This window comes from Protopterus annectens, chromosome 7.part0, assembly GCF_019279795.1.
Source record: "Protopterus annectens isolate FY-2018-M chromosome 7.part0, PAN1.0, whole genome shotgun sequence".
Classification (NCBI taxonomy): Eukaryota; Metazoa; Chordata; order Ceratodontiformes; family Protopteridae; genus Protopterus; species Protopterus annectens.
Window position 1 is genome coordinate 1,596,398,978 of NC_056739.1, and position 22,500 is coordinate 1,596,421,477.

The window sequence follows — 22,500 nt, forward strand, 5'->3', positions numbered from 1 at the left end:
CACTGCACTAACTGCCAGATATGTATGAGCCCCTATGGGCTTGCCTATGTAATGCTCACTTCAAATTATGTTTATTAAGACTGAGCTTAGAAACATTCTATTGGTTGTGCTCTGCCAGTAATGACAATATTGACTAACACATACAGGGCACAGCAGGGGCTGGGTCAATCAGAGTATTTCTCAGCGGTGCTACTAAATAAAGCAGGAATAAACAAATGTGTGAAAAACATGATGCAGAGTTGGTTATAAAGCTTAAAAAGTGAAACTGTACTGAAAATAATATCATTACTTTACTTAATCAAAACCAATCAGTAATGTTTTCTTGTGTTGTGCTGAGTGAATATGCCATCATGACCAATGGGAATTAATCAGTGAAGGAAAATATCACTTATAAATATATTACCAGCCTTATTCTTGAAATAATATAAAAAAGAATAAACATTTTCACCTAAAATAAAAAGGAATATTAATTCAAGTTGACACCTTACTGCATAGATAATATTGCACTGGGAATTGGTTACTATATTGTCTCATCACAGGTTTTCTGATTCTAGATTCTCTTATTAGCTTTGCTTTCTACATTATTCAGAATCAGAAATCCCTCTGTATGAGACAGACCTGGCCATGGTTTTCCAGCAAGTAACCTATATGTTTATCACACTAATTCTATTTGGGGTGCTAATGTTTTTATTAATAGCATTTATGATATGCGAGGTATTACAAGTTATGCCAGGAGAAGTAGGGCAGTGGATGTGTAATATATGCCAGCACAGCTAGCTGTAATTTAGTAAGAAATTATATGTTATTTGAATATCAAACTGATTTTTACAGATGCTTATGTTGAAAATGGATTTTTAAAGTTGCTTGTGTTAAAAATGTACCAACAGTGGGTCCTGACTGTATTGTAACTAAATTTTATATATATATATATATATATATATATATATATATATATATATATATGTGTGTGTGTGTGTGTGTGTGTGTGTGTGTGTGTGTGTGTGTGTTAACAGAGGATACTGGAAGAGAAGAGATTAAGCTCAGCTCTACCTAACCCTAACTTTGGAAAATAGTAAGAAATTAAATTACTGAGCCTAGGCCATAAAGATGTTATCTCACAGTTTTGAATGAAGTCAAAGACTCAATGTTAAGAACCATGGTTTCTTAGTCTCAGTAGAGGTTTATAATTGTTTTATGACTTCCAGAAGCTGCACCAGATCTGATCAATGCTCTTATGTGTGTATTACTGACATGTAGGTGCTAAATCCTGCCAGGTTATAGCAATAGGGGATTGCATGGGAACCAGATGTCAGATGACCAGATGTATGTGATGTCATTCTGTACAGAAATAATGTTTTAACATTAGGTGAGACAGAAGTTTCAGGGCAGTCTGTTTCCGGGAACCTGACATAGAAGGATCCCTCCCCTACTTCATCTTGCCTTGTTCTATTAAGTAAATAGGATCAGAAATTCTCTAGGTCAGTCAGGAAGATATAGCGAGAATAGTTAAGTATTGTTTTTTCTGTAACTGTGTGAATCTTTCCAACTGTGTTATTTTTAATATTTCCTGTGATTGAAACTCTAGTATTACTGTAAATAAATAATTCATATTTTCATGCTCTTTTATTATTTATTTTTAAATATATTTAAACTTTTCTTTGTGGCTGGTCCTTTAGAGAATATTTTAACCTTTGAGAGTACTTATATCTATTGGTGACACTGTGGCCACTCCTGAAGTCTGGCTGTTTGGTCAACATTACCATTTGTGTTAATATTAATTTCACTCAGTATAATGTATCAAGCCTGGCTAACTCTCTCTAGAATGTGTAAAAATCTGTTAACCAGTTTACTGTGTAATTTAATTTAATCCTGACTTGTACTCAGGATTAACTGTAACCTGTGGAACTTGTTTAACTTGCTTACTTATGTAATCTCTGTAAATAGTCTGTTTGTAATATGTAATACTGGTATTATGTAATGCTGTATCTGCTTACCCTTGGAGCTTTTCTCCCCGGGCCTCCGCTGAAAATGGACATGCATCCAGTTGGACTATCCTGGTCAACAAATGTAAAATAAAAATAAAAAAAAATAAAAAACTAGCAGATATAATGATTTTCTTAAAATACCATTGCTAGCATAGGGATGTCATTACATGCTATGAACATCTCTTAATATTTTCAAAGCTGATATGTGAAACAGTCTAGCACTTTACTGCTGGGCCACAGATAGATAGGATTATGTTTGTAATATAATATTCTAGCTGTAAAAGTTAGAAGCTGATGTATAGTGGAAGACAATCTAGATGTAAGTAAGTTGACAGAAGATAATTGTAATTCAGAGCTATTTGTATAACCTGTAATACATTCTACATAGGCAAGATGAAAAGGAAATTGTCTGCTATAATAAAAGACTGTATCAGTGCAATTAAAAATAAAAGTACTGTGAATGCATTGTATATGTATTTTAAAATATGTGGACATTTTAAGAAATTAGTATTTTTGTATTAGATTGTGTAGAAGAAAATGTCAGGGAGTGATTTAAACAGCATTTTGGAAAAGAAGGACTCGGTGTGGAAGATTAAACTGGATGGTGTTATTTCCCCTGGTATGAATGAGAGCTGACAATTAACTTTGAATGCCTCTAAATGAGTATTAAGTTCATATTTCAATGTCTTTTAAGGCTGAATGAATACGTAAAATTAAAAAAGATTGGCTTGACTGGAAGGGTGGGGAGAATTATGCAAGTTATAATTAGTTCTGAAGAAGTATGTGTGAAAAAAAACGAACTTGCTAAACTTACTCTGAATAAAGTTTCTGCTGTATTGCATAATTCTGCAGGTGGCTCAATAGTAAAATATTTATTTTTATCTCTGGTATGTGTTCTTTATTTTCTAAACACACATTTATGAATTGTTTTTCGACTGCAACCACTACCTACATTAAATTGGTTTTGAAAAACTAGGCATTTATTAGGCACATGGACTTCTCACCTCGTTCATTACTACTATCAGCTAATGGTATCACGTTTCTTGTTATTACAGTATAAGCTGCTCTCTCAGCTATGACTTATACCATACACTAGCATAACAATCTTGCTGGTATTCCAGGAAAACTGCTCCATTTTTGTGCCAGTGGGTCATATACTATTTGTTCCAGTAAATGTTTATTTTATGGGGCTAGTGGGAGAAAAAGAAGGTGAGACTGATACTATTTTACACCATGGGCTTTTCCTAAGCCAAAAGTCTGAAATGTAATGTGAAAGGCCAGTGAAACAAATTCCTAAGAAAACATAAACATATTAGGAGATTTCATATAAACCTGATATTGCGTGCATTGATAAGGTCTTGTACCTGAGAAATGTCACACAAAAAGAAAAAAGATACATATCCCCATAACTGTATGTGGTAATATGCTCTGAGATAAAGAAAAGTCATTCTTAATCTGTAGCTATCCTTTAAGAAGTAAACTTCTATAATTAAAATCTACTCGTCAGCAGATGAACCTGTAGTAGTGGTGAGCTGTACGTCTAAATGGAATGGACCAAACACTGCACTAAGTGAATGAATGGACATTCATGGCAGTATCAAAAGATCAAAGAAAGATTTCATGCCTCATTGTAATTGTAATAGTCAACACAAATCCTTTCTAAATGACTGATGAAAAATCAGAACTGAAAAAAGGCCAGTGTTTCATAGGTTCATAGGTTCAAAAGTAAGTACTAGACTAACTGTCCTTGTGGGCCATTTTAAGCCTGGCCAATTTTCCTTTTTGTGCTGGAAAAATCTATCCCATTTGGTTATAAACTGGCCTTACCCACCCCATGGTTGATAATTATATATTACCCCTAATGAGAACAATGGGGATCATACCATAGATAATTTGAGGGGACCCATGCATGGGATAAAGCATTTAGGAGCTTCCTCTGTCCATTAGTAGTACAGGGGGCAGTCCTAGGGTAAATATTCTGTTGCTCATCTATATATAAGTTGTGCTTCAAAATGGACAGGGATGAACTTTGCTTTATGTGGATGGAGAGTCTGCGGTATCCTCTGCAAGATATACCTGTCCCTCCAAACCATGCTGTTGATGTTGCAGAAGAGGTTTAGATCCCTAGACTTATTAATTCTGATTCCATCTGACTTGCTGATGTGCAGTAAATCCATTAGTAATGGGGAGGAGGATGCCTTGTATTCAAGACACAGGTCATCTCTTAGCAGTCTGTTGGATACTGAGTATAGTGACAGGGCTTTGAGTCAGTCCATGTAGGGCATGTTGTTTAGGCCTAGTATCCTTTTAGTAAGGTATCTCTTTGGGTGCTCCATTTGTTGCATATATCTGGACAGATACATGACAAAGATTTCACTACTCTATAAAACTTTTCAAAGAGCTGGTGTGCATAACATTTTTTATCTATTTGATTGACATTTGTTTACCAAGAAAGTCTGCTTGGGATGAAAATATTCCCCTTTTAGAGAGGAGGCCCGGGAGAAAAATATATACATATTAAATATCATTCAGGAGAATGTACATAAATATTAACATAGAGATTGTTAACAGTAAATCATACACTTGTGAATCCTACATAGGCAAAACAATACATTTGACAATCTTATTAAAGGATCAGTTGCAGTATATGGTTCCCAGTTTATAAAAGAGAGGTTATGGCATAGGTCAGGAAAGAGGAAGAAATGTAATAGGAATTGTTGATAAGATTAGGAGTGGAAAACCTAGAATTGTAAAATGAAGAAAGCAGTAGAACATATATTGTAGATGTTAAAAGTGCTTTGAGTGTATGTAGTTAGAGAAGGAAGGAGTAATGCATACAGGTAAAGTGAAATTAGTGAGAAAGAATATAATTTAGGTTTTAGGTTTTGGATAAACAGTGGGGAGAAGTTAGTCAGGAGTGTGACTGTCACAAAGGCAGGAGTTAATTAAATGTACTTTTAATGGAGTTTTGAAGAAGGTCAGGTTGTCTGTCTGTTTGAGTTGCACTGGAATAGAGTTGCATAATTTGTCCTCATACTGGTGGTGCTGCGGTAGCGTTGTCGCCCCACAGTAAGACGTTGTCCTGTTCAATTCTCAGCTAGAGCATCTTCTGTGTGGAGACGTGTGTGAATGGGCATACCTTTGTTGAAGGTTGTGCGTCAGGGCTGGCAACTCGGCATGTAAAAATCTACTGCCAATTATTAGTGGACCGAAGTTCTGCTGTGGCGACCCCTAACCGGGAAAAGCTGAAAGACACACACACACACACACACACACACACACACACACACACACACACACACACACACTTTGAACAGAGAGAGAGGGATACCAGAAAAGTTTAGAGATTTGTGGTACATATAATGGATTTGTTGCCTGAGCATTGGTTGGAGTGTATTTTTGTAGGATGAATTCTAGAGCTGAGCAGTTGTCTGGTTAATGTATTAAAGCATGAGTGGTCAACGGCTGAGTGGAATTAGGGTGGTGAGAGAGTTCCAACCAGTTTACTTAAATGTTATGCAATGGTTAGATTGAGAAGGAAGATTATCATGAAATCTTACACATTTGCTGTAACATGACTCAAGTTTTTTTGGGTGGGGGGTGAGCTAAGGTTTGTGAATACAGGAGAGTCACAGAGAAGTATTCAGTGTTGGAGTGATACGGCTATTGATTTTCTGGTCCTATTATTGAGGCATGGTGCATACCTGTAGCTATATAGACAGCCAAGTTTCTGATGAGTTTTTTTTTTGATGGTCATATCTGAGGCTGACATCTGTTGTTATGTCTAGTAACATGATATAAGGAAGTAATTCAAGTAATGTATGGTCTTTGAGGTAACATGGAATGAGTTTTTTTTTTAGGGTAGTGAGGTAATGTGGTACTATGCCTTGAACAGAAACCATGCTGAATGTTTGATATAAAATTGTTAACACTGAGATACGTTGTTAGTAAATGCATTTTTCAATGATTTTAGAAAATGGAGATATGATTGTTATTGGATGATAATTGAAAAAGTCAGTGGAGGATAAACTATATAATGCAGTCACTGTTTCAACTTTGGAACAAGGTTCCTTTACATATTCAACAGTCTTCTTTGCAGATATTCAAAAAACAATTATATACCTGGTTGGGTACCATGGTATATACATTCACTGAGGAGTCTGCATTCTGAATGGCCTTTAGCCTTTACACAGGAATTAATGAACAAGTGGACATGCCAACTTTGTGCAGAGGTATTATAAATTATTTTTTTACATAATGCTGGGACTTATTTTCTTTGCTGAAGCAATTAATCATGATAGACATGAGATATGCCAAGGCATCTGCAGCATTTTGAAATACTCTGGTGGGAGGTTGTCAGTGACTGTAGTTGCTGGCTTTAATTTTGGTAGGTGCATTTTTTTTAATATAGTGCTAGGGACAGGCTGGAAATCTAATACAATTTGAAGGTTGAGGGGTTGTTGTGGGATTGACAAGGTTGATGGAGGTCTGCTTTTAAGTAGGGGAGGACTTTATGAATGAATTGGGAGTTAAACTGGTTGTCTAAGCTGTCTGAGTTGTTGGTGCAGCAGAATGGCATGGATGGAGAAGAGTATTTATGGATTCCCAAAACAGTTTGGAATTATTTTGGTGTTTAAAGTATAGGTTTGTATAGAAGTATTTTTTATCAAATTTTAATTGTCACTTGTTAAGGTTTCTAATCTATCTGAAATTAAGAAACAGATGATTTTTTTGTTAATGCCAAATGTTACAGTTTCTATCCCTTTAATATCATGAGTGTTTTTGCTACTTATGTTAGTCAGGGGACAGGGTTTGATTTTACTTCTTTGATTCTTAGTGGAGCATGATGGTTTAGTATATCTAGCATTGAGTTATTAAAGTGAGATGCTGCCATATCCAAAGGCATTGTTTTAGTGGGATCCAATCACATTGTTTTAGACTGCTAATGTTGTTATTAAAAGTGGAAAGACTGTGCACTTGTTTGAATGTTACTCTCTTTGCTTGAAATGTGTGCCTGTATGTGTGTGTGCGTGTGTGTGTGTGTGTGTTTGTCTGTGTCTGTCTGTCTGTCTGTGGGGGGGAGTTTGGTTAAAATTCACATTCACATGTGAATGCAGATTGCCTTACTAAGTCAGACATTAACAAATTAGTCACAGGTATCAAAAATTCAAAGTAAATCAATTGACTTCCCCCTCCATGCATAATGAACAGGACCTAGGTTTTCAAACATGCCCCCTTCACAGTCTTTAAAGGCATGTAGTAAGAAACAGTTTCATATCAAGCTTGAACTTAGCAAATCAAATGCAAAGCAGAAGCATGTATGTTATGCATTTAGCAGCAAGATTAAGGAAACACTTCTAAACAGAAAGCAGATCTAATAATTTTAGGATTGACTTACAGTCATTTTATCATCTGATTCCTTAACAATGCCATCACAACATGTATTACTTTGAGGCAAATAAAACAATGTTGTCCCACAATGTAGTGTTTCAGCCAAAGATAGTGGCATACATCCAGTGTGACTACATCCCGAAACATATTAATGCAATCTCAGCTAAGCAGAAATATGCATTATCTAATTACTTTATTTGTAGCAAGACAGTCACACTCTAGACAAGCAATAAAAAAGTATAAGCTCTGATAGTCACTACAGGCAGATATAATGTTGATTTGTAGTGAATTATGGTCTTGAGTGCATTGCATCAAAAATACAGGTGAATGAGAGGGTCCCAGAAGGGGACTATCATCTGATCTACCAGAATATTCTCTGTACCAACAGCAGTATGATAAATGAGCCTTGTCCTCTCTACATGATCAATCAATATGACAGAAGGGCAACCCAAGTCAATGACCTATGACTCAAGGCTATCACTCAAAGGAATTTTAGCAAGCAAACACATGAGAAGCAGACAGTTCTTCATTGTGTATTAAGCATTTGATCCTTTAATCACATCAAGTATTCAAAATTATGGATGTGTTATTATGGTTCACGCAGTCAGATATGTAAGGCTTTTGTGATATCTCAGTTATATAATGCTTATTATAAAATAGATCTTCACTATGATCTGCAACTAATTACCTAATTTGAAGCATTGTGCAAAAAAACATACAGAGAATGAAGTGCAGGTATGACTTGCACAGCTATATTACCAAAAATGAAAACTTTGGTTTTAATTGTAATGTAGGCATACATTTTATGTGCCAGATATGTTACTTTGTCAAATTTAAATGGAAAGAAATATAGAAATAATAATGCAGGAAAATTATCCAGATAGTAATCAGTGGATGGAGTTATACAGTCTCTTCACATATAAACAGTTTGCTTTTCATGACTGTTTTACAGTTATCAAACCCTGAATGGTTCTGTTCAGCTATGATCACTCTTCAAACACTTTCATTTCAATGGCAGCTTGTGTTTGTATCATCACTGTCCTGAAGTTCAAGTTTTGCAGTATTTTATAAATTAGCACCTGAATTGTTTAGTATCAGCTTTCCATCTTGTACATCTTTCCATCTGATTTCTTTGGCTAACTATCAATGCATATCTTTGTTTCTTGGCTATATGAACAATGATGCAAGACAGAATACATGACAGTGTTGAACAAAGCTAACATCTGAGTGCATTCAGGCCCTCTAAATCTATATCAGAACTAATGCATACTCCCAAGACTGCCATGTAAAACCTATGAAACTGGTGGTAGTGACTATGGAGTAATTCAAATCTGTCAGTGCCTTGGCCATTTCTGATGGAGATTTAAAAGTAAATCAGATTGTTTAATACAATGCCCCACTTCACAACTTATATAAAATGCAAGTCAAAGTATTGCTGCTAAATGACAGATAATAAGAACAAAAACACTATAGTGAAGACTACTAATGAAAGGTTAGGAGCAGTATTATTTCAGCAGACAACATGAAAATAAACTGATTGTAGGCAAAATATCTGTACCTAACCTTCATCGCCATTAATCTATGAATATTTAATTAAGGTTCTTAGGATATGAGGCAACATATTGCTGTGGAATTTGGATTAAGAGGGTTAAAATAACATTTTCATACTTGAAAAGTAGGGGCAGAGGTGGACCCTTTTCCCAATAAGATGGGTTAATGATGTTCTTAAAACTTCTATTATTTCATAGCACACAGGTCAGGTCATTAGAACCAGTTTGACTGAATGCTGTCATTTAGCTGAAACTTCAGTAGTCTAATGGCTACCTTTGCAACAGGAAATGTCCCCCTTTTCCAATGAGCTGTGGCCACAGAGATGATATTTTTTTATTATGGGGTGCAAGACGCACGGCCTCCTAAATTGGGGGACTGGGTGGGGGAGACTCTGCCATTCATCAATTCATAAAGCACATTCCAAATTTTCAGTGGTGTTTTTTTGAGTTGATTTAAATGATTTGTATTAGTTGCAGACAACCACTTTTTTTTTCTCAAAAATCTTTTTATTGATTTATAAAGTATGACATAACAAAACAAAACATCAAAACATTATAAATCTTATCATATATGAGTTGATTGAATTTATACACCTTGTAATAATGCATTTCAACTCATGAAGGTGAGAGCAAAACAATATCTAACCATATATACAATATATACAATTAATAACCAAGAATCAAAATATGAAATGAGACTATAGCCAAAATGAGAAAGTGAAGTATGAGAGTAAATAAATCCACATAATGTCTTGTGACAATGAATATGATAACTATTCATCACTATTAATAATGAAGAGGACCTTCTCTAAAACTTTATTATTTAAAACCCTTTTCTTAGGACTCTTCCAAATAGTTTTGTGTGCATAAATATACAAATATGCCATTGTTCTAAAGGCATTCCAATTTAATTTAGTGCAATCAAGCCAGTTTTTGGTAATGTACAGTTTAATAAGAGAACAAATGAATACCAGCACATGAGTATCCAATTTAGAGATGAATCATGGGAATGTGTAAGATTGCAATTTCCCATGATAAAGTGGATTTATGGTACCCCATTTTCTGTAACCTTACTTTCAAGGAAGTCCAAAGTTTATGTGAAAAGTGGCAATACCAAAAAATGTGTAAAAGGTCGGCTTTGGGAAAAGAGCAACAAGGGCATGATGGAGACTTGTTCACGTCAAATTTGTTAAGTTTGGAAGGAGTATAATAAGCATTGTTATTAATCATCAGTTGGGTATAAACCAAATTCTTGAAAGGAGAGTATTCCAGAGTATTTCTAATGGCCAAAAGTTTTTGGTTGTCTGTTAAATGAGGGTTATGAATAACCCAAAAGTTCGAGAAAAGACATGACGAATCTTGTATTTGTTTAGTTAATGAATTATAAGATTTTGACAACATTTTCTCAGGTAGTAATAATGTTTTAATTATCAATTCCAAATTATTGAGATCTTGTTCTCTTGGCATCATAAGATTGCGATTATTTATAACCACATCCCTTATTTGGTGTAGTATTGTAGTATAAGTACAGTTGACATTCGGAATCTTACGTAGTTCAGCCAGGGACACGTCTTTATAGTTCAGAAATGTCCAAACCTTAATATTTTTTATAAGGGGATAATTTGAAAGGTTAAATGATGTATTATCCAGCTTAAAATTTGGGTTCAGATGAATTGGTTGAAGTATATATGAAATCTTATCCATTTTGATTTAGTTTTAATAATTCCTGGAATGCACTGATCTTATGTTTTAGGAAAATCGAGACTTTGAGGGTGTTCAAGATATCAGTAGATATGAAAGGAAAGGCATCAGGGTTTATGTTCTTGGATATAATATATTGATTCCAAATCCTAACCCAATTAGATGTATTATTATTGTGAATGTTATTCATTTTAGAAATGGACAAAAGTTTATTTGCCAAAACAATTAAGTAATAAAGATAAAAAAATGGCAAACCCAAACCCCCCCTATCTTTGGAAGATGATAATTTAGAATAAGATATTCTAACTGCCTTAGGGAACCACAAAAATTTAGCTAATTCTTTATTAACTTTGTCAAAAAAAGATTTTGGGATTATTTGATCTGAAGAACTAAATTGGCACAAAAATTTCGGAAGGATATTCATTTTGATTATTGCAGCTTTTGATAGAAGTGAAAGATTCAAAAGTTCCCATCTACACATATCTAGCATTATTGTTGACCATAATTTATATAAGTTATTTTGAAATGAAGATAGGCTATTATGCTCCATATGAATACCCAGATATTTAACCCCGTATGTAATATGGAAATGAGAATCAGGGAATAAGTAAGATTTATGAGCTAAATAATTCAAAGGAAAAATATGAGTCTTTTGAGGATTAATGTGATAGTCCGATGCAAGAGAAAATTTCTCAATAGAATTCATAATCTTTTTAAAATCTGAGAGAGGAGTTTGAAAGAATATAACTAAGTCATCCATAAAGGCAGAGAAAAATAAATTATTGTTAAGAATCCTAGGAACTTTGTGAAATGTATTTTGTGATATGTACAAAAGTAAAGGTTCCAAATATATGTTAAAAAGAAAAGGAGATAAAGGACAACCCTGTCTCGTACCATTAGTCAGCTTTATAGGACTTGAAGTGATTCCTTTAATATATACTCTAGTAAAGGATTTTTTGTACAGAGTTTTGATAAAATTTATAAATGTAATGGGGAAATTAAAACATGACATAGTCTGAAAGAGAAAATTCCAACACACTCTATCAAATGCATTTGATGCATCCAAGATCAGTGCATACAATGGGTTATTATCATGTTTTGTAAGATGTATAATAGATTCCAAGGTCAAGGTGTTTTCCCAAATGTGTCTATGGGACATAAAACCTGTCTGATCTGGCGAAGTTATTGATGAAAGGACATTTTCCAATCTCTTAGCAAGAATCGAAGACAGAATCTTAATATCTACATTGATTAATGAAATCAGTCTATAGTTGTGGGGGTCAGTCTTATCTTTACTATTTTTCAGAATTAGTATAGTTTTTGAAGTGTTCCAGTGGAGATCAGATATGTCATTTATAATTATATAGTTATATACTTTAAGGAGAAAGGGAGCAATTACTGTTTTAAAGGATTTAAAAAAGTTAGGTGTAAAACCATCAGGGCCCAGGGATTTGCCAATCTTTAGCCTATCAATTGACTCTGTAATTTCTAAAAGAGTAAGAGGAGATGAAATAGTATTTTGCTGTTTTTCATTTAACGTGGGAAATATTATGGAACTTAAAAAACTATTTATATGACTAATATTTATAGAATTAGAAGATTTAGAATATAATTCTGTATAAAGTGATGAGAAGAGATGCAAAACTTCCTTGTCTGTACTATATATTTGATCTTTATATTGTATGGGCGATATTTTAGATCTCTCAAAATTTTTCTTAATTATTCTTGCCAAGGTTTTGGAAGGAATTTGGGCCCATTCTGAGTAAGTGGCTAATAATCTTTGCTCCAATATTGGAAGATTGTTTTGATGTAATAAAATAAGTTCCTTTTGTAATTCTATAATCTGCTTTTCATATGAGGGGTCTGGATTTAGCCAATATTGATTTTCAAGAGATTGAATATTCAGTTTTATACATCTTTCTTTACTATTAAGTTGTTTTTTAAGATATGCAGCCTTACCAATAAACATTCCCCTTAACCTAGCTTTGCATGCCTCCCACTGCACATCATAGGAAATATCTGTTGAATCTAACTCATTTTCCATTTCCTGAATTATTTCTATATACATTTGACTAATTTCTTCGTTAGACAGCAAGTTATTGTTTAATGTCCAGTTATTTCTTTTGAATTTATGACTCGGGTTAAAATTTAGATTAAATTTTATTAAGATTCTAGAGTGATCAGATAGAAATCTAGGTTCAGTAGTGAAATCCATTAATAACTGTGAAAGGGAATTTGAAATAAGAAAAAATTCCAATCTAGACCATGAATGATAACAATTAGAATAATAGGTATAAGTATCAATTTTATTTGAGTATTTAGTGAGTTGTAGAGGGTCTATAAGATTATATTCTAATATTAAGTCCTCCAAAGCAAAGGATGCTTGCTGATTATATGAAGAGGAATAACTTGTATGATCTATGACTGGGTTAATTACAGCATTCCAATCCCCTCCCAAAATAACAAAGTGATCTTTGCATGATGAAATTATGTTGTAAATCTGAAATATAAAAGTATGTTGATCACTACAAGGGCCATAAAGATTTAGTATCAGCAGTGGTTTGTCCAAATTATGTATGAAAGCTGTAAAATAGCACCATCTACCTTTATCGTCATATTTTTCTTCAATAATAGTTCCTTGGAATTTTTGCTTAACTATAATAGCCATCCCCCTAGAATTAGAAGTGTCCCCTGAAGCTATTATTTTCTTAATCCATTTTTTATTTCTTACTTTGTCCCAGTCGTCCCTAGGAATATGTGTTTCTTGCAAAAAACATATATTGGCTTGTGATTTATACATTAAATGATATAGTAAGGATTTCTTATCTTTATTTTGGATCCCCCTTACGTTCCAGGAATCAATTATTAATAAATTAGTCATATAATTATTAAAGGTCTGTTAAAGAAGATGTTAAAATATAGATTGTTTGTGATTAAGTAAAGTATAAATGTGGAAATTAAACCAAATTTAGTCTCATTATAACAAATAATACCTATAGGTGTATGTTTCAATGCAAAGTTAACTCTAACCTCATAAGTTTTGTTCTTCCCTACCCCAGTGCCTACCCACCTAAACCTATCTACCAAGGGAAGATGAAAATAACTACATATACAATTTAAAAACTTGGTTACCAAAATCACATACATATGTGAAGAAAATTTAAGTAAAGTCCTAAAAAGGACTATAACCAGGTTAACAAAACTAAACATATTTACACAGCTATCCAAAAACAAGATGCCCGACATATATATTCCCCATTCAAAATGTACTCAAAAACTCCTGTAAATTTAAATATAATTGTGACCAGAGTATATATGTAGTTAATCTTGTACTACAGTATATATCTATGATGTAAAATGTTAGTAGGATAAAGATTTAATTGGTGCAACATTAATATATTTATACATGTAAAGATCATACATGTATGTGTAGCAATATACGAATATGTCTATAATCAAAAAGGTTTAATGTAATTAAGAATTTAAAATCTTCACATTCAAATATACATTATATTGCTTTGTATTACTAAATCCTTTAAACAGAGTATCTCTGATTAATCATCTTTACTATCTTTAAAAACAAATTGTATGACACAGGTATATGAAAATCCAATTAGTAATGAGAACATCAGTAAGTCTAGTAAAAGGTCAATCAATATCGTTGAAATCACCTGAGTCTCATATTCTTTAACATGACATAAATGCAACATGTAGGATGATATTTTAATATTTATCATAAATGTAAGTATAATATGAGAAAATGCATTAATGTATACTGTGATAATTACCAAGGGCTTCAACTAACCCTATAGGGTAATATTACACCCTAACACTTCCAGTATTGTCATTAAAAGTATACAAGTGAAAATATATTTTTAACAGAAAATATATACCTAAATTATAAAAATAAAATATTCCACATTTTTCGCAATTGGCCCAATATACCAACAGCAGCATATTAAGCACAATAAGTGTTCTTGTAGATGGCATTTAAAGTTGTCAGCGTTTAGTAGATAGTAGATGTGTAAAATAAATTATCTCCTGAATATTAGATTTGTTATGTGCCAACTACATGTAAAAGTTATAGCTAAAAACAAGTTTTCAATCTATATTACATAGTGTTTTATCTTAAAAGTTAGTTATAAAGGCTTAAATGCTTCCGCACATACGTAGAACCAGTCCAGTATGAGAAAGAGACTTCCTGAATCACGTAAAGCGCACTGTCACAACCTACAAGAAAGAAAGCCACTTACTTGCGAGAAACAGTGCTACTGAAGTCAAAACACAGTTTCAAGGATGAGATCAGCAGTTCTTCAAATGCGGGATATCAGTGGAACAAGAAAACCATATTCTGTGCAAGCAGACAATCGCGAACAAATGTTTACATCCTTTTCAGCTATCCTTCCGAAGACTTGTCATCAGACCACAGAGTATGCAGCACGAGCAACACAATTCTGATCAAATAAAAATAATTGCATTACCCTAGCGTCGCTAGTGACATCCAGAGAGTATACACCAAGGTAAAAGGCTCGTGAACAATTCCAGAGACAAAACCAAGGCATTCAGTGAAGATTAGTGGCTCTATGTAGCACGAAAGACCAGATATTATTCCCTCCATTCTGCTGATGTATTCTTAGACAAAGAAACATTACTTTTTCATGTAAACAATGCCAAGTTGATGTTGGTATATTGTAAAGGCGTAACATACTGGAATATTAATATGTGAGTTTGCGACATCTCCAAGAAACATTAAAACACATGTTTCATATACAAAAAAGCTGAATTATTTTTTCACTTGTCAAAGCTATGTCATATACTCAATATTATGAAAAAAATACATAGTATTAAAGGTTAGCTCACAAACTTAAAACATCAAATGCACTTACAATAATTATGAGTTTTATTTTTGTGTGTCATTAGCAGGAAGAGCCTTGAATACTTTTAAGAATATGTCTTTTGCTTCTTGTGGGTCTGTGAACACACAAGACCTGCCATTATAGTTGAAAGAAAGAGTATTAGGATAACACATCCTAAATTTTATTCCCCTTTTAATCAGGTCTGCACAGAATGGAGACAGTTTTTGTCTGTTTAATTTTATTTGAGCTGGTAAATCCTGTGAAAAAGTCAATTTATGCTTATTCCAGATGAGATATTTTTTACTTTTGGCTGCTTCTAAGATACGCTGGGTATCTTGAAAGTTTAATAACCTTGTGTATATAATCCGAGGTGGAGTAGAGTCTTGTCTAACACGCAGGGCTCTGTGTGCTCTTTCTACAGTTAAAGTTTTTGTATTTGTTTCACAATTAAGTAAAGCCTCAAATATTTGTTTAGTCACTGAAATTAAGTTTTGATTTTCATAAGATTCCGGCAATCCTCTAATTATTATGTTATTTCTCCGGCTCCTTGCCTCCAAATCCAGAACTTTAGCTTGTAAATCAGCAATTAGATTATCTTTAGATTTTAAGTCATTTTCAATAGATTCTGCTCTTATTTCTATGGCTAAATACTTATTTTCAAGAATGTCCATTATTTCATTAATCTGTTTTAAAGTTTTACCAAAATCAGTAAATTGGTCAGAAAAATTCTGTATAGCACTCTGAATGGGTTGTAATGCCATTTTAAGTCTTCTAAATGAAAATTAGAATCATTTTTTTCTTTTGCACTTACTTTTATGATTTCAGTAGATGATTTAGAGGTTTTAAGTCTCTTGGAGCCAGTGTCCTTCTCTGGAGAAAGCATAGAAGAGAATTTGGCCTTAGTTGTCTGTGCATCCATGGAATCTGAGTTGCCAGCCATGCCCAGGTTAGAGGTATGAAAACAGAGAAACTGACACAGAGATAAGCATCTGGAGTGCACTTGTCCAAAGACTGTTGAAGCCAAAAGTATTCTGAGGTAAAATAATCCAAAGGTTTACCTTTTTCCAAAAATAAACAATCCCAAAGTGAAGGACTTGTATCAGAGATAATTTCTGTAAAAAAAACTGTGGAAAAATTTTGCTTAAAAGTAGTTAAAAGTAGCCAGTAATTACATAGCAGTGAGGAGCTCAATGAATGGGAAGCAGTCTAGTCGGCGGCCATCTTTTTTGTGACAACCACTTATTAGTTTGCATTAGACAAAGGAGCTGACATTTTAATATGAAAGTCCAAAGCTTTCTTTCTTTTTTATTACACTTGCAGTTACTAACCATGGTCACTGATTCCTAAATAAACTTACAAAAAAGGCTATCCTTTTGCTGTTGTATCAGTTAGTGACCAGATGTTATTTACAATTTTAATTTGTTTGTATTAATTACCTTTGGTTTGTCTGCAAATATTTGCTTTCATGATCAGACCAGTGTTAACACTGAAAGGCAAACAAATTACTTTTTATGCTCTTTAGCAATATGTTTACTTAACTACTCATAATTAAAAGTCAACTGTATTAAAGAAGCTGTCATGTGTTCCACCAGAAAAATTTCAGACTAATGCCTTTACTATTGCTAATAAAACACTTTTATTAGAACAGCTTGGCATGAATACACTGTCAATGATTCCTCAGAACAAAAGTAATGTAATTGACAATTAGAAATATTTATCTTACCTCTTTTTTTTTGCACCAACAGTTCCTTTATAACACTGTGTTTACACAGCTATGAAGTGGCATGTGTCAGAGAACACAGGATAAAGGAAGTAAGAATTTTTGCAAAAGTCTCTGCATCTTTTCAGGTTCTTTGCCTCGCAAGAAAATTGACTTGCGATTGCAGTCCATCTGTCCATCCATTCATTCATCCATGCAGGCATGCATGCATATATACATACATTTTCTGAAGCAATTTTTGTTGTAAGAGCTGAGTGGTAATAAATTGAATGTGTTCTAATGAGGGCTGGCTATGACAATAATAAGCTGAGCTTATCCTGGTGAAGGCTGGTTGTGATAGTAATAAGATGAGCTTGTCCTAGTTAGAAGTGGTTTTGACTGTAACAATCTGAGCTTGTCCTCATGAAGGTTGGTTGTGACATTAGTAAGCTGAGGATGCCCTGGTGATGGCTATAATGGTAAAAAGTTGTGCTTTTCCCAGTAACAGTAATAATTATGATGTGGCAACCTGAGCTTGTCCTAGTGAGGGTTTTTAATGGTAGCTGAGCTTGTCCTGGTGAGGGTTGGTTGTGACAGTAATAAGCTGAGCTTGTCCTGGTGAGGGATGGTTGTGACAGTAATAAACAACAGCAAAGACCACTTCCAGAAGCTCACAGCAGAGTCTCCAAATGTGCAAAATCCAAAGTCTTTCTTAAAAATGTTTATTAGGTAAGCGCTTTCACAAACAGTAAGTTTGCTTCCTCAGACCTTAATTGTGACAGTAATAAGCTGAGCTTGTCCTGGTGAGGGTTGGTTGTGACAGTAATAAGCTGAGCTTGTCCTGGTGAGGGTTGGTTGTGACAGTAATAAGCTGAGCTTGTCCTGGTGAGGGTTGGTTGTGACAGTAATAAGCTGAGCTTGTCCTGGTGAGGGTTGGTTGTGACAGTAATAAGCTGAGCTTGTCCTGGTGAGGGTTGGTTGTGACAGTAATAAGCTGAGCTTGTCCTGGTGAGGGTTGGTTGTGACAGTAATAAGCTGAGCTTGTCCTGGTGAGGGTTGGTTGTGACAGTAATAAACAACAGCAAAAAACACTTCCAGAAGCTCACAGCAGAGTCTCCAAATGTACCAAATCCACAGTCTTTCTTAAAAACGTTTATTAGGTAAGCACTTTCACAAACAGTAAGTTTGCTTCCTCAGACCTTAATTGTGACAGTAATAAGCTGAGTTTATCCTGATCAGGGTTATAATGGCAATAAGTTGTGCTTGTCCCAGTAACAGTTATGATATCTTTTTTTTCTGAAATAGGTTTTATTGAAAGCATTTCTGAAAAATACAATTATTAACAAAAAAACTAGACATATTTTATGATAGAATAGATAAAAACAACAACATTAATATAAAAGATTAAAAAAAGACAATGAACTATGTACACAGATGTTCACTTAATTATAGACAAATAAATTAAATTAAAACAGGTGAATAAAACTGGTTAATAACTTTCTGTTATTAATTTTCTAACAGTTCAGTTATGTTCATCCATATGCATTCCTAGAAGATCTAGCTTTGATTGTCATTGATTCTAGTTTGGATACTTCCAAGAGAAGATTTTTATTTTATTTATCATTTGTTGACTGGGAAAGTCCAACTAGGTTCCACAGAGCCTGTTTTCAGCAGAGGCCTGGGGAGAAATGCTCCAGATGCATGTCTTTGGAATGTGGGAGGAAACCGGAGTACCCCCACACGAACACAGGGAGAACATGCAAACTCCACACAGAAGGCAGCCCAGCCGAGAATCAAACCGGAGAACCTCTTGCTGTGAGGTGACAGCATTAACCACTGCACCACTGTGCCACCCAAGATCTTAAAGATCTTTAAAAAGTTATGATATCTTAAGACGAGCTTGTCCTAGTGAGGGTTTTAATGGTGGTAAGCTGAGCCTGTCCTGGCAAGGGCTGGTTGTGACAGTAATAAGCTGAGCTTGTCTTAGTGAGGGTTATCATGGTAGCAAGCTGAGATGGTTCTGTTGGATATTATAAAGGTAGTATGCTAGGCAGGACAGATTAGACTTTCCTATTCTAACCACAGGCTACAGCTCATCCCATGTGGTTTCTAACTATCGCAGCAGCCTAAAGGACTTCCAAGTAAAATGCAAGTTTTATTATTAAGTACTGTGATTAAGCGCTTTTGTCCAACAAAAAATGGACTTCATCAGAATCACAGAAGAGACAAAGCATGCACTTGTATAACACAACCAATAAAACAATTAATTGAAGAAGTTTAAAGTGACAGCACTATAAAAAGTACAACTGAAGCTGGCAAGTCTAAAAAAATAAATAAACAGCTTTGAGACTTTAAAACTGAAAGTATGTGACAAATTATTCTAAAATGTATTTGTCCTTAGTTTTAAAATAGATTGTAAAGAAATGCTATCATTAATTCAATGGGGTGCATGGCATACAACTTCAACTGCTATTTTCCCTCTTTCACTTCAAGTAAAGTTTTAAAATCACATTATATTGAAAAGATGTATTAAACATGGCACCCCAAAACTATCCAGTGCCTTCAGCATTTACCATCAGATCACATCCATTGCCAGCCTTGACATAGTGGAACTGTTTAATTAGAACTTCTCTTATAACTGATTTTGCCTTCTGCTTCTGACACTGCCTTCTCAGAAGACAGAAAGTCCATCACTCAATTCAGGAGTTCCTCAGAATGTTCCTTCCAGTTCTGAACAATGTACCAATTCAACACCAGCACTCCTCCACTGAGAACATCCTGGACAGTATTCCATCTCCCCTCCTGAGTAATATGTTGCCAGAACCTCTTTGAGGCTGTAATATTAATTCATTCAGAAGACAGCTAAATGGAAAATACTCTCATACCTGGTTCTTCACTTTGGCAGCTACTACAGCTTCATCCTTTCTCACTGATTGGTACTAATCAGTCAAATCCATTGATCTTGCCTCCTAATGACATTCTCCAAGCACTATACAGAAAGCCTCTTTCTTTAAACTGATGGCATCCCTTACTGTTGGTATCCACCAGTAAGTCTACAGTGAACAACATGACAAGCAACAGTCATCTTTTAGCCATAAACACTTGCTGCTGCCTTTCTCTGTTCAGACTTCACATCACTGACCTACACAGTATTGAGGCTATCTCTTAATGAGTTGTTTCTAGCAGTCCACAGTTTGATTACCTCAGCCTCTATTTGCCTACTGTGTGAGTCTGAGCAAGTCACTTAACCAGTCAGTTCTCTACAACAACCATGAAATTGGACTAATCCACTCAGTGGGTCCTGGACCATGTCTATTGACTACCTATGAGCCTCTAAAATTTCTTCTGGAGGTGGGAGTTGAACTCATACGCCAGAGAAGCACTGGCTAGGTATTCCCAAGACATGTTCACTTAAATCTGGCTGAGATGTGAGCTTAATCACATAATGTAGAATCATAAACAGCAATAAGAAAACTCAGAAAACTACATTGCATAAAAATGAATTATGTAGTAGGCCATATGCAAAGATAAAAGTGAGATAACCAGAACATGCTACCAAATACAACATCTGCTTACAAAGTGTGTACAGACATATTTATGTGAGCATATCATTTGGGGATGAATTTGACATGCAAAAATTCATTCTTATTGCCATGATGGCATTATCATTAAATTCTCTATCAGCTTCCCAGTCCAATACTGCATCTCAGGAACATGCCATACAATATCTGTACAGTTGCTTTAAATTGAGAATGTATGCTTCTGCTATATACCTTCTCTTTTTTTAGTTACTTTTAACTTTTTTTTTCTGTGCGGCAGTTCATAATTCTCAGTATCACTAGCACTGAATAGAACCAAACCATCAATAGGCAGGTGCACATTTCAATGTATCAATTCATACATAACATCTGCAGTACTGTGCATACAGAAAGGAGACTTCTGAGATCAAGGCTTCTAGTACAAAGTATTCCTAAAAGTAGAAAATAGCACTGCAGCGTTCTCAGTGTAGAATTTCAGTGTGTTTGACAGAGCTCTGGGTAATACTGGTTTTATTATCATGATTCATGGCAGTTAGTGCACAGGAATAAGACTGCAAGCTGCTAATAAGCATTATACAATGACCCCCCCATTAATATTCAAAAACATGCATGCTGATTGGTCAGCGTGCACATTGTAAATCAGAGTTATAGTAATGGAAAAAGGTCCGGTCGCCTGGACTTTTTCCATTACTATAACTCTTTTTTTACAACAACGGAGAATGCAAGATCTCCGTTGCCTCACACTGTCTCGCTATGTTAAACGAATTTAACATAGCGAGACAGTTTGTAAAAAGCAACAGAGATCTTGCTTTCTCCGTTGCTTTTTTCAAAACTATCTCGCTATGTTAAATGGGTTTAACATAGCGAGACAGCTTTAAAAAAAGCAACGGAGACACCGTTGCTTTTTTTAAAGCTGTCTTGCTGTTAAACCCATTTAACATAGCGAAACAGCTTGTAAAAAGCAATGCAGATCTTGCTTTCTCCATTGCTTTTGCCCACAGCTCTGATGTACTGCATAGGCATATGCATGCGCAGTACATCAGAACTGCCGCAGAATACCCGACAGCTGCAGAAGGGCAGCAAGGAGGCACTATACAATGCCATTATTTAAGAAACGTAATTATTTTTTTTCTTAAATAATGTCATTGTATAATAGCAATAACCCACTTCTTGGTGTGGGTAATGCTGGATTTACCCATGGCTGGCTTTGTTTGGCTACTCGGGCTTCGCCATCATGACCAAACCATGCCAACCATGGGTAAATCCAGCATTACCCACACCCAGGCATGGGTTATTGCTATATTATTCCATAGTCCTGGGTTTGATGATTCATTTAGTTGCCATTGCCATACCCATTTCTTTGAGCAAGTCACTTAACTTGATATTGCTCCCACACCTTAACTGAAATGGGACTCAAACCCATTGGACAACCTGGTTAACAAAGCATATGAAAATAAAAACAAATTGTAACCATGCTTAAACCCAGCATTAGACATGACCAGTGACAGCATATTAATGAAACATATTGTTTATCTTAGCGATATTATCAGTATTATAGTATAGGTAATCAAACATAAAAGACATTGTTCCAAACTCCATTCTCTAGGCTGAGACACTGGCATGCATTTTCATAAACGTGAAGTTTAAAACAGAAAGAAGCATTTAACATTATAACATCATTAACTGAATCAGTGTGATTACAAGGCTGCACTATTCTTATTAAACTACAAGGGCATTCAGAAGCATTTGCAAAGCTACAGTGCGGTGCTAAATTACAAA